This window comes from Patella vulgata, chromosome 2 (assembly GCF_932274485.2).
Source record: "Patella vulgata chromosome 2, xgPatVulg1.2, whole genome shotgun sequence".
In the NCBI taxonomy this organism is placed as follows: Eukaryota; Metazoa; Mollusca; class Gastropoda; family Patellidae; genus Patella; species Patella vulgata.
The window spans coordinates 30,716,018-30,731,124 of NC_065880.2; the positions used below are offsets into that span (position 1 = coordinate 30,716,018).

Consider the following 15,107-nt stretch of genomic DNA (forward strand, 5'->3'; position numbering starts at 1 on the left):
TGGGGCTTGTTTGTAGGTCATAATGGGGAACTAGCGTTTGCATCGCAGTATGATCACATCGAACTACGCTTCAGTGTCAATATGTGCGCCACCGGCTGATAATTCATTGCCAATAAACCATTATCTTGCTAAAACTAATTTTAAACCTTATATTTTAAAATAAACTAATCGTTCATTGTATAGAACACTTAATTGGATAACTCCATAAAGGCAATGATAGTACCGACGTTTCGGTGATTATTAGTCTATCTGTTAACTATAATTCTGAGATCAACCGGTCTGCTAACGACGAATGTCACTGTTTTCCATTCCACGCCACATCCACACGAGAAGTGATTGTAGCATGCCTAACCCCGTGGGTTTTATATAAGGGTTAATCACCTATAAAAGACTCTTTTCTCTAGTACTATTTTCCCGTTTTCCTCCGATTGTTGGTAAACAACCCACTGATGTAGCAAGACCATGCTATTGACCAGTCACGAAGTAAGATTAAACTGTATACATTATATTAAACTACCTCTAGACACTAATTCACATGATCAAACCTTTAACTGAAAACGACCCTTGTTGACATTGGCATTTTAATTTATCAGTGCACGTCTGTCTTACAATACAACCACCTCACGGGGACTGTAAACCGACAATAACCGCGAGTCTACATGTTTAACGATCGACCATCACGATTTTGACCAGATTATGACACGTGGAAACATAGATGGAGATTTTCCCAAGCCACTCCATTATACCCACACAAGCAAAGTCTTCAATACTGCCCTTAAAACGTGTATGAATAATTTTAAAGAACAATATTAAACTAATATTAACCAAAATGTACCCACAAGAATATTTTCCATAATTTCAGTTCATATTTTAAATAGATATACATATTTGCATCAGTAGATTTTATCATCATCTCCTTTCACTTGAAAATTTACTTTTGCCATAATGTAGTATTTTACAGAGGTTACAATTCATTATAGAATTCAACTAAATTGTGGGTTAAATATTATTGTGAGCCTGATTTTATAGGTAGTGTAAAAAAGATTGTCATTTATAGTCATAAAATAATGGGTAACGGTAATTAATTACTTTCAATTCAATGTAGCGAGAAAGTAATTGTAATCATTGCATTCAAACGGAACGACAATTTAATGCATTTTTGCAAGATCCCCCCCCCCCACCCCGAGAATTGAATTACCGCTTTTTGCATTGTCTTTACGCAATTCTCTGGGAGAGAGCTTTTCAACAACCCCAAATGTTTATTAGTAACAGGGTCGGATTAAGTTTGCGTGGGTCCCTGACTGAAAATGTCAATGGGGCTCTTGCATCACCAGTAAAACAGGGATATATTCTGATCAGTGTCCGCCACTCTAACACAAATGCAATTAGTATGTTAGATAGACAGATGTATTTGGCACAAACATATACAACAAAATAAATGACAAATTTATTACGGTACAATTTTTTAAAAACTAACGTGGGGACCTCTTGTAGCACAGCCCCCCACCCCACCCCCCAACACACACACACTTTAATCGCGCTCGATTAGTAGTATAAACCTTCGATGTAGTGTTAAACATTGTGTTATTTATTTGCGCATTTCATTCCACCTCTATCATTTTACTCGCAAAGATAGACCGCTTCTTGTGTAACTAAAACGAAGTAGTGTATCAATCCTAACCAGATGCCGAGTAAAACAAAGATACAGTGTCATTAAGACTTAGACCTTAAAATATAGATTTCGCTTTGGTTTCATTATCTTCGCAGGTTATTAAACACCTCATGACCCCTGCCTAATACAGTAAAATCATTTTATATTAATAATTATTGCTTTGACGCGTGCAAGTTGATAACATTTATAAAAAATAACAATGATATTCTGGAATTCTTTTAAGAAAGGAAAAGCACGCCATAGATAAGATTTAATGTAAAAATCAGATTTAGCTAATGAATTTGGGGACTTGTGACCCCTTCAGCATAGTCGTATATAAATGGCGCTGATATTTAGAAACGCTTGATATGGAGACAATTAATAGATGTAAATCCTCGATGTTAAAACGTCTTTGTTGTAGAATAATGTTTTAACAATAAAATTTTACTTGCAGAATTTAGCTATGTACAGACTATGTACAGTCAATATGTTCTGGCCTATTATACAGCCCCCATCACACCAAACCAGTTATCGCTACGTTGTGGAAAATGTTGCCAAACGGGCTCAAACTATGTGCAAACGGGGTGAACGTAGTAGCAACTGTTTACGATCTGTTTAAAAACTTTGTGGACGGGCTCAGGCTGGCATGGACGGGAACGGTGCTCCAGAATTTTGAGTCAGTTCAAAATGTTCCCCGTCCTGCAATTAAACGGCGTGACAACGTACTTAAAACGAGATGGACGTACTAAGAACGGGATTGCCGTATTTCGATCCTACAAGGGACGTGTTACAACGTGACGTGGAGGAGCATCAATTAACAGTATTTAGGTAGTTCTTTTTGTTCGTGTCTTGCAGGCTTTTTGTTATAGAGGACTCCATTCCACCATACCTTCTTCTTGCACAGGTGTGAAGTGGGTGTGAGTCTGGGTTGTACTCAGCAACTTGCGCTGCTCTTCGTCATCTACTTAGACAGGGTGTGGAGATATACAGAGTATAGGAATAGGCTCGCGAGGTTCAGCAACTTGGGTCCGATCTGGCTGTCCTTCAGAGGAGCTGGACCTTGGGGATCCTTGGAAAGTACCAGTGACTGCTTTCCCAAGGACATTCCTTCTGGTATTTCTCCTTGGTGGCATGATGAAACCCACGAGGAAACTGTAGTACTATATTTTAATGCCTTGATCAGCACAGCTCGAAGCGTTGAATCAGAATGGGGAATGGCAGGAACGTATTAGGAACAAGGTAGAACTAGTTACGGGCGGATTTAAACTGACGGGCTTGAACTGCTTTGAAATGGCAAATTTACCCGATCTGAACTTGATATAAACTGACTGTGGACGGGGTATGGACGAGTTAGAAGTATTCAGGTCTGTTTATCAACGAACTGAGATCGTATTATAGACATTATTTACACATTATTTACGATTTTCTAGGACGGTGTAAAGCTTTTTTGAAAACTCGTTTGAACTTGTTTGGTGTGATGGGGGCTATAGCAAATCGACAACAAACAAACTGTTTAGCTCATATTCGAGTCAGTGGAGATGCTCGATTGTCAGTCCGGAACGTTCCGAATTGACGGAATTGCAAGCGGGTGACGTGGAATTCAGTCCTGTCACAGTTCTGTCAGTCCCAGCAACAGTGGTGGTATGAGTAGAATCGTGACGTAATTAAACACGACGAATGTGTTTCAGCTGTCGAGATATTTTCTCATGCAGTCGGCGCATGCGTTCTAGCCCAAAATCCCCATTTTTCCTCGAGCACCCCCACTATTTTTGAGTTTGACAGAATTCAATGCCGTAACGTTCTATCGAGCATCCCAATGTGGACGGGGAGATAACTCTTGATACAGACATTCCTAAATGGATGTAGACCACCATTAATTTCGCTATTAACTTCAATGTTAATTCCGGTCTCTGTGTCCGGCTCTAACTTTCACCCGAAATTTCGCTGGGCTGAACGCTTTTCGCTACAGAAAGAGCTACAACCGGTCATGTCTTTGCTCCAGATCCTGTATGAGATACACAAACTTAAAGGGGCATAATAAATCTTGTTACGATTCTCCGCACATACCACCGTAACCAATGTCTTAACTCTGTTATCCTTCCTCCTCTTAATCACGAATATTTACCAAAACATGGCAGTAAATGTTCATCCATATCCCCTTCTTCCATTCTAGAACAGTAAATCAACACAAATTTCGATGCAAAGGGGTGGGGGGTGGGGGTAGTGTATTGCTATAAATAGACGAAATACCTAGTGAAACTTAAAGGACAATATTGGCGCCAGTCATTATCACATATGTGATAGAAATGGTTAAACACGTTCCAAATACAGAGATCATTGCTACGATAGACGCGTAATGCCGGTTTCAACAATCGGAACAATCGGAAGTAACGAACGCAAAAGGAAAACACGAGTTATCCATCTATAATAACTGACTGAAGTGACGAGTGATAACAGATACATGGGCGAATTTCTGCTCACTAATAATTCCTTCGAAGAACAAAAGTTGTTATTTGAGACTGTAATAAGATATTTGACAATTCAAAAAAGTAAATGACTGTCATTACATAAGAGAACACGATAAAAAAAAAGTCCGTACATTCCCTTGTTTTTATTTATTCTATACCTTATAAAACCTTGGTAATGCACGGACTTTTTCTATTTTTCTTTCGTGTTATCTTATCTAGTGACAGTTAATTCTTTTTATGAATTGTCAGATATCCTCTCACAGTCTCACACCATCAATTTTTCCTATTTGATCGATGAACCATACTCCATAATAAATAGTGATTGTATTCCATATAATTGCTTCTTGTGTATTTTAAGTTCAATTACTAAATATCGCTGAACAATTTATCAGCTATCGGTATGGAGATATGGCAGTTGAACTCATCGATCAAAATAAGAATAATAAAGGCTAAATACGATATATGTGTATGTAACATTTTTACTTGCTTAATACGACGTAGACATTGGTGCCATGTTTCTGATTGATTACATATATATTATATCTCCGTGGTTCTGTAATGTGAATTAATGGAATGGGGTTTAACGTCTTGCTGTTCTACATAAATGCCAGAACAGCAGTTGAATTCCAACTATCAAGTTTTTTTTACGTGTATGGTTGGTCGTCTCATCCGAACTAGATGCTGTTCATTGCCGTGCAAAGGCCTTTTTTCGTCGCACACAAGAAAGTAGTTGTTTATCTTATCTTACAATGCCTGGAAAACTATAATATTTAAAATATTTTATGCGAAACAGGAGAATAAATGATCGCCAACGAAGTTTACGCACACCAGTGGCATAGGCGTTTCTAACATGTAACAAAATTTATTTTTTGGAGTTTTGAAAATAAAAATATTCTCGGGACTACTAGGTGTCGGTAACTATGGCAATAATCCCAGTCTCTATAAGAATCAAAAACATCTGACAAATGAAGCGATTTTAGGGGCTTGATTATAAGGGCAATAACTTTGAAAGCACATCTGGGCGCAGACTACTAAATATTTTCCCAAATTTCAATTTGATATTAATTCTAGTCTCTTTGCCCGGCTCCAGCTTTTCATTACAGATAGACCGCCAATTGACATGTTTTGCTAAATACAATTGGCAGTAGGATATTAATCAAATTCACTGTAAAGTTGATATCGTTGACTTATGAACATAAAACGTTTATAGATGAAAATATTTGCCATGCACAGACAGATCATCAAATTCGTAATGTTTACTAATTAGTTGAAATTGTTAGTAATCAGGTATTAGTCATTAAGTAGGTGTTATGTCACTTAGGTGTTCAAGCCGCGACTATTGAATGATATGCATCACTATTGGCTAACTTTGCATATTCAATTTCGAGATTAGAATTAGTTACGCTTTTACACTAGAAGGGGTATCTTAAACAGCTAGTTACACAACTGCTAATGAATGACTACTGTATAAATTCTAACCACTTTCTGTATATACAAACATTAGCTTAGAGTAATGATCATTACTAAAAGTCAGCGTTATCAGCTTCAGTGCAGGTGCCTATCTGTCGCACATATTACCGTAACCATCCTCTTGGCCTTGTTATCTTTCCGCCTCCAAACCATGAATATAAAACATGGCATTTAACAGAAAATGTAAATTCAACCCCTCATGTTATTGGCTACTATACCATCACGTCATCAATATGGGTGGGGGCGGGGTCTATTGATACACGCATCCAAAATATGTTAAAATATATTGATAATATAAACGGTCTAAAGACATACCGTTTGAGTCTCAAATCATTTTACCCCAGAGACCACCCTAACAAATATACAGTGTAACATTGCGATTTCAAAATCAGGTAAATTTAATATTATGGGGGAAAACGAGGAAATATAAATACAGAAACAAAGGACTCCGCCAATTTCTATAACGTTTTATTGACAAAAATGAGCTGAAATTGTTATTATTGTATGTACAAGTAGATTTTGTCATTATACAGAGTTCTATGTACGATTGTATCTTGATTTCTTGTAACAACAGACAGCAAATTTGTTACGCATGTGAAAAATGCACTTGGTTTTAGCTGGACATCTTACACGTCCTTTTCCACGGCCACAGAATAATTCCTTATTCGTGGCATCAATGATGGGTAGATTGGTTTTGCATACTGGGTTGGTGGCGTTTAAAGCTTTATCTGAAATATATATTTGTTACATCTGTTGTTTAAATGATTATGGGGGAAAAAGTTTACCTATAGTATATTCACACATCATTCTGCACCTAATAAGCTATACTGTGGATTTGTATTTACCTTAGAACAAAGCCTACACTATCTTAATGACGCAAGGAAAGGTACAGTGTGACTGGCAATTAAGGGTCGTGTCTAGTCGTTCGGAGGGGTCGGTTAACGGAAGTCCCGTGTACATGTTGGCGTGCACGTAAATGAACACTTGACAGTTGGAATTTGTAATAAGAATAGGCCAAAGAGCCGCTGTCCGGGCAAAATTTCACTCTTAACACGCAGTGTGGTGTAAGCCCCGTCCTCATTAGCCCTGTCGGTGCAGAAAAGTAGGGCGTTAAACCGCATATCATTTCTTTAAACAGGCCATTATAAATGTAACAGACATCAGACCACAGAGATAACACGCGAGAATGATGTTATCACGATCGCTTGAACATACCACATATCAATGTTCATGAAATGAATTCGGGTAAATGCGAATGATTAATCACGTAGGGTATGTGGCTTTAAAAAAGCTGTGTCAGTTTCTATGGAAGCCCGAACGATATGTCAAGGTTGACACCTTGACATACAGAACGTGCCATTGTGTTAATTTTAAGAGATAATATCAGAGGCAACTTGAAGCAGCTTTGCGACGAGCATGGAGCAGGATTCCACAGACAGACATTTCGTAGGCTTTTCTCGTCCATGTTATAGGGACGTTGCTAACGATGGGCACACAGGTTATTGATGTTTTAACCTCCCCTGAGCCTATTTCACTAGAGATGACATGAAACCCTAGGGCGTATCTCGTCCATGTTGTAGGGACGTTGCTAACGATAGGCAAACAGGTTATTAATTTTTTACCCTCTGTGCCTATTTCACTAGAGATGACATGAAACCCTAGGGGTTGATTTTGTAGCGTCGGTAAATTTTCCGGCGAGTATCTTTCCAAACAAAATTTGACGTCAAATTAATGGTGCGTTTCATTTCGGCCCAATATATATTTAATAATTCATAAATTGTTTGCAATTGATATTTGATATATATATGTTTAATAGTACCAATAATATAATGAAATTTGAGTGTAAAATAAAACATTTATAAACCCATGTCTTATTGTGTTTATTAATGTTCAGAGAAAGTTTATCAAAGTGGTCTTTATTTTATGTTGATCACAAACATATATTTTTTGACAAACAGTTTACACTTTGATAATACGGAACCGTTCTGGTATGTACGCTTAAATAATCAAACTGCCAAACAAAACCAGTCATTTTTGCACTCACCAACACAAACCGTGACAATGGGACAGCGTTTTTCGGTTTTATTGCATTCGGCCTGTTGCAGACGGCAATGGGTACTTTCGGGACATTCTACAGCCTGGAAGCAAAAGGAAATTTATTTTATCGATTATTATAATACCAAGAGACGTTTGGTATAAATTTATGTTTTGTACTTCTCCGATTTCAAAGTACTTCAAGGAAATAATTGTTTTGCTGTACGGCAAATCTAAACAGTTGGGGTAAGTATTAAAAAAAATGATTTATTCTATAACGATCCGGGGGGTATTGGACCGGCAATGGAGCGATGATGATCATGTTGTATGTGGTCGGTGGCTTTAACGGGCTGCCACGCCATCACTGTTGTCTGGAATGGGATAGTATAATACACTTCATGGGCCGGGTGTGCTGGGTGTGGGCCGGAATTCGGAATCCTGCAATGGGGATTCCGAATTTCATCCGAAAATTTCATCGGATTCACCCGACACTGTCGCCCGCAAATTTACTAATTATTATATTTGACGATATGATAATTTCACAGGTTGATGGTTGTAAATTACTTGCAGATCGGGGGTTTGGCCTAAATTAATCGATTTATGAGATATATTATTTGACAGAGATTATAATTAGATATGCCACCAATTTGCATATTTATTTGGGGTTCATTTTTCAAAATTTTCCCGGGGGAGAATCTCGGACTCCTTGTCCGGGCTACGCGGTCAGTAAAAGGGGCCGCTCCGACACGGGAGCCCGGGCCGGTTCCCGCCCCAATCCGCCCCTGCTTGTGGGGTTGTTTTAATTAATGTGTTTACTGCATATTTTCCATGACCCACAATCACAAATTCAGCCAGCGTTGGATTGCTTTATCTTTTCAATCTGTAGAAAGGGTGTCAAGTGTAAAAATCACTTACTTCACAGGGGTTGTTCAATGGCACATCTTCTAACGCATACACATGCAGTATATATACAACCATAGACTATAAAATATAAAGGGTGTTGGCGAGACAACATGGGGGTCTTAGAGACAAACATAAAATACGATTACTGAGGTCTAAATTGGTAACATTTTTGGCGGGCCCTCGGTTTCATATAGCTAATGAAATGATTACTTAAAATGACTAGCAATGACACACTTTCTTTGGTTGGAGGGACGAGAGTAGATAAACTTAACGGATGGGTTTGGGTAGCGCAATCGAAAGCCGTTGGTTCAGAACGTTTAATGCCGACCCAAATTGTTCACTGACAGCCAAAGTTTTTGTTCACTTTGTGAACATTCATTTTTACTTAGGAAAAGCGAACATTATTTGCTGCCTGGGTTTAATAACTGTCAAATCGGATGAATGTAAATACAAAACAGAAACGTAATGCACAAATAAATTCATACACCTACGAGTAAACACAGGTCACAACAGACAGCCTGGGTCCTGCAAGTGTTTCTCCAGTTTGTCCTCTACAAGGTAGTTTCACTTACAACCAGCTAGAATACACTTTATTATGTAACAATATGCGCGCTAACACTAAATTCTGTTTAAATTATGCCTAAAACATTCTATATATTTAAAGCCATGTCCGTAAACCATTCAATTGTGTCATCGATAGCCTTCTATCTCAATAACAGATTATCAAATATAATGTGCACTTTCCGCTGTACCCAGTTAAAGCGATAATAAAAGCCTTTTAGGTAAGCAGTGGTGAGTTGGATCGTGGAAGACTAAGAAAGATAATTTTGAGAATTTTCAAAGATCTCCCTTCGATCTTTCTACCGTTTATCTACCGTTGCTATACACAACCACGCATCACAATTGATTAATTATTCGTCGACCTGTCATAGCAATAAGTGTTATTGTTTAGACACAGCTCAAGGCCCCTTTTACGTGCATGTCTATTTTTTGGCATCATCCGAACTGCTTTGTGGCACTTTACCCTGTTTTAGAAAATTGGGAAGCTGTCCTTTCTTGAAAAATATCGAGGTTCGTCTCGACCTGTGTTGAGATTAGACCCCGGGTCATTCTAGTCTGGAGCGCCCTGATCGCTCGACTATACTGACCACCAATTATATGATGTTAGCAATACAGCCCTACAAAGTTCGTGAACACTTTAATATAATTCCTAAAAGACAGCGGATAATAATCATGTATTTTATGGCCATCTTTAGGAATATGACCCCCATATAATACCTGTAGTACCAATAAAAACGAATTGATACTGACCCAGTATATCCAAATTGTAAATATTTGATATTTGGGCGAGTCGTATTTACTAGCGCAGTTTTCTTATAGCAAGAGAAATGATCAGTCAAATAATACGTAATTTAAGTTGCATAAAATCAATGTAGACACAGATAAATACTTTAGTAGTCTTCGCACATAGTACTTACCCATATGATGAGATTGTTTGTCTTCATCTTGTAACATAAATGAGTTGAACAGAGTGTAAATTGATCCTAACTACTAGAGTACACGCGTCAACATATGACTAAGGCCAAAATTTTAAAAAAAAAACTATTTACGATTACCGGTCCGACCCTATTCTTTTAAATCGCGGACCCTTAACTTTTTTTTCTCTCCAATTTCGGTATTATTTTCAGCAACCTATCCAGTAATCACAGCTATAAATGGATAATACAAACGCCACAGAAAAAATAATAAAAAAAAAGTAAAAATATTTTCCTTCCGACAGGTCCTGTATTTGGGGGCCAATTAACCGTAAACTGGAAAAGAATATTTTCTATGCATGTATTTAACAATATAATATTGTATATAAATGATCTATAATGTAAGTTATAAAGCTATTGAAATAGGTGAATTTAATCGACTAATCTTTGTCTCGGTTTCACAAAATGTTAATTAGCGGTTAACAGCTGGCCATGATCCGAACATGCATTGTTGTGTAACGCATACATTTTGTCGTGAAGGTATAAAGCAATCAATACGTCGTAACTTTGTGGTGTCAACTAGTTGTTAGAAAGTAAAATCGTAGAAGATAACAATTCGTAAAAAATCATTGTCAGATGAAGTTGATATCGAAGAAAATTAAATAATTGTATTTCTACGTGTAGCCTTAGTAGAAACAATTTTACTGATTGGAAAGAGGCTTGAGTCAGTTATTTGCCCCTGAATTTGATGATCTCATTTATATTAATATCAACGTAATATAGTTTCAGGTTATTATTCTTATTTTTGAAAGTGATTTCCCTGAGCTCGCCTGATCTTCCCAATAAAACGCCCGATAATAAGATATGAACCTGTTATTTGTGCATCGTAAATGAAATAATATGACCGTGTTTCCGCATATCTATCTTTCAGCAAGTAAACGAATTAGCACCCCACTTTTAGCGTTCATATTGTTCATTAACTGTAACACTTAAGACATGATGATTCTCACCGGGCATGTCATGTAAATACAGAGATTCTCTTAAAAGACAATTAGTATCGGGATCTTTCAAGCCTTGTCAGTTATTCTTTCTTTCAGTTCATCAAATACGCACATCAAAGGGATGACTTGCATGTATACGTGGGGTTCTAGGGTAGATAATTTCACTAAGCTATAAATATGAGCATATCATTAGCTCTCTTATTTAAAAATGCATATTAAACAAAGGTTTCTTAGTTCATGGAATTAAGGAAGCAATCACCAGATTAATTATTTCTAATTCGACTCGAAATCTATCACATAAAAGGTTAACACGAGTGCTAAGAACAAAATGAAATGATGAAATTGAGTTTTATGGCACGTCAGCTCCAACCGGACTATATAATGCCAAACATATGGTGGTGTTTGACGAGACAAACCAATATCACATACATAAATAAATAAATAAATAAATACATACATAAATTAAAACAAGTATCACAGACAATAAAAATAAATACAAATAAATATAAGTCCTTTATGTATAGTCAAAAACAAAAATACGGGATAAATGTTTCTATATAATGTAAATGCCTGAAGAGCAACTTCGGCTGTGAAAATGTTAGCACAAATTATGTAGTTTCATTTCGCCAACATATATTAAAACGAAAGATCTGCAAATCGCATGCTTGGACGTTCTGGTGAAATGAAGGGGAGGAGAACGCCTGATAACGGATATGTATTCTAAAGAAACATACCAAAAACTATCTTTCTTTTAAATCATGCCACCCACGCCATACTAAACATAATATACCCTTTTCTTTAGCTAGAGAAATATGCATCATTGTGATATAAGAAGACCTCCGGATTGACATGGATTAGGTGAGCTAAAAAGAAATTTATTGCAACAGCATTACCACCTCGAGGTAATAGAAGTTGGGATAAATAAGGCTTTGGCAATTGATATCCAAACATTGAGGGCTAGAAAAATATGCGCCATTGTGATAGATGAAGACCTCCGGATTCTCAGATTAGGTGAGCTAAAAATAAATTTATTGCAACAGCCTTACTAACTCGAGGTAATAATAGAAGTTGGGATAAATAAGGCTTTGGCAATTGATATCCAAACATTGAGGGCTGCTAAAGCCAAAGAAAGTTCGGATAATATCATTACCTTTGTCACTACTCATAACCCGCAACATCCCAACTAATTTAAAACAATACACGAGAGCATGACACTCCTGGCATCAAACGACAACCCCAGAAAGAAATTTGATAATGTTCAATTCATTAATCACAAAGACAGCCACCTAATCTGAAACGCCCGGATCTTCGATGTAAATATTGCGACCATATTACGCAAATAACAAATATAATTTTCATACCTTTACTTTTAGTGTCAACGACAAAATGAATTGTGACACAAAAAATCTCATATGTGTCTTGACTTGCAATGGTTTTCAAAATTTCTACATAGGGGAGACGGGCACATATCTATGGGATAGAGTACGCAACCATTGACGGGATTGTAATATTGAAAATGGGCCCTTATTTGTAAATAGACATATCTTCAGATGTGCACAACACCTACAAGTAAAATTCCAAATTTTCTCTTCTTATAAAATGAAAGCCATTAATAGTAAATATATATAATATATTATACTATAATGACATTATTTATGAATAGTCCCAAGACGGGCGAAAAGTACTTTAAAATGTTAACATGTTATTAAACCAGTGTTGAAATCGTTTTGTTGCGACATACCGTTTATTTCATCGTTTACCGTGAAACAAAATAGTGCAGCCTTAAGCTTGTCCATCAGATGGGCACAAAACCAGACCCAAATTCTCTATAGTAAAATTTAAAGCAATAGGCTAAATGTCGGCGTAAAATATTGTCTGCGATATCATTTCTGTGGAAGCAGACGTTAAAGCACCATGGTAGTAGTAGCGTGAAATATACAAACTAGAGCGAAACATGTTCTAATTAATAATATAGGAACATTTACAATTTATCTTTAGTACAGAACTTTTACTTTGGAACGTCGAAAAAGATCTTGCATAACAGAACCAAAACACTTTGAAACCTGTTTCAAAAATACGTAAAAACTGTCAAATCCTGTCAAAAATACATAAAAACTGTCAAAACCCTGTCCCTGTCTTAAAAGAACAATTATATATAATATAATATGCGCAGTATTCGTTGACCTGACCAAGGCATTTGACTTAATTTGGGTGGCACACCTTAGGGTTTTGTTATTATATGTTAAGCTACGTGCAGTAGTGTTTGGGGTCAGTTTATGTGGAAATTAAGGGAGCTATTGGCCAGTAACGTTTTTGTAGTCATTTGACTAAAAGACTTTCTCAAGGACCTGCTTAGAACGATCCACTACTGTGGCTGGAGTAAGACGTAATACATCAATAGTGGAACCATTTCTATGTTGAACCTCCTGTTCAGTCAGCTGAACCTCCTGTTTTAACTCGTTTTTATATTATGACAAAAGGAGAAGATGACCTACCCTCTCTTCTCACGACAGCGATTTTTAAGCGTGTTTTAATGTTATATAATTTTTTATATACAATGACTTTTATTTTGTTTTTTTACCAATTGTCTAATTAGATCAACTTGTCCATAATATCATATTTAATTTATTGGACGTTAAATCTGCAATAAACAACAACGACATGGTCTAGACATCTATCAACTGATGTAAACGATTCTGAATTACAGCAATATGTAACAAAATTTGTTCGTTTTGTTTTTATTTCGCTTTGACGCCAAAACACGCGTCTTAGGCAAGAACAAAATATTAGTAGTATTTTCGTGTTGCTTTTAGAATGTTTTTTTTTAAGAAATCTTTGCGTGATCTACTCTTATTTCGAATTCCATCTATCAAAGGTTCTTTTACGTGCACGGGACCATGTTTTTTTGTAACGAATATTTATATTATATCCCAAGATCCAACATTGTATATCGTACTTTATTATATGTCATTACTATTTTCTTCATCGTTATATTGTTTAATAATTATTATTTCCCTAATTTAATAAATAGATATTCACACGACTCTTCAGTGCTCATAATTTCAGCTAGTATGTATGGGTGTATGTGTACCCAATTCATTATCTCTGTTAACTAGCTGCGATCATATTATCTGTTTCAAATAAATTAGTGAAAACATATTTGTATTTTGTCTTGATGATCTTTTTTTAACAATTAGTTGTGGTTCCAAATTTAATTCATACAGACGTCAAATGCCGTCTGTCCCGAATCATGTGCCAATCCGCATGTAACGAGAATAAATATAAATTGTAAATTAAATAACAATACACATCGCGCCGTATTCTGGCTGAGGCACCCGTTGTAAGAACGGGAACGGATGCAAATGGTGTGACGAATCAAACCTTGCCACTGAGCATTTAAAATGCATATATGTTTATCGATTAAAAAATGAATGAAGGTATTTATTATTAATCGAACTGTATAGCCCATAGTCCTGTTGTTCACTGTCATCCATTATTGTTTAAAAAGATTTCCCAAGATTCAATAATATTAATAAATCATTAATAATTTATTCAGGATTTAGTGACAATTTTAACGGAAAAGTTACCATTTAACCAATACTGATCATTTATAACAATTCTCACCAGAAATTGGGGGGGGGGGCGAATGGTTAGTGCGTGTGCGTAGTATCATAAGGTCTTTCATTAAGTCATCTGGCGTGGTTTCGATTATCCAGGTTGGACGTGTCAAGGAGTAGGATCGCCTGCCCATCCTCGTGGGTTTTATCCGGGTCCTCCAGTTTCCTATTACTACGAATTATTGAAATAAAATTTAACCATACGTTAGTCCCCAAATGACCTAGTTTGTGTCGAGTGGACGATAAACCCCATTTCTCTCTCTCACCCGAAATTTGTATAGTTAATGAGTTCAAGCTCTAGTGGCGTCGGTTCCATTTACGGACGCAGATTAAAGAAAACGGGTGGTTTGAGCCAGATAGTGAACGGTAGTCTCAATAGTGATTTTTTTCAATTAGTCATGTGTTTGCCAATTTCTCCCGTACGCGCCTGACTAGTGATATTAACCCACGTTTGTTTAATTACCCATGTTATTTTTAAATACTGGCCA

The 15,107-nt window shown here is 36.6% G+C and overlaps 1 long non-coding RNA gene across 1 annotated transcript; it reads right to left on the minus strand.

Annotated features, from left to right (window-relative positions):
- Positions 1-6,036: 6,036 nt before the first annotated feature.
- LOC126811089 (uncharacterized) lies at positions 6,037-10,339 on the minus strand. Its single transcript, XR_007675380.2, has 4 exons — positions 10,005-10,339; positions 8,539-8,604; positions 7,634-7,727; positions 6,037-6,317 (listed from the first exon to the last, which is right to left on the minus strand). It is a non-coding gene; the product is annotated as an uncharacterized LOC126811089 (long non-coding RNA).
- Positions 10,340-15,107: the final 4,768 nt, after the last annotated feature.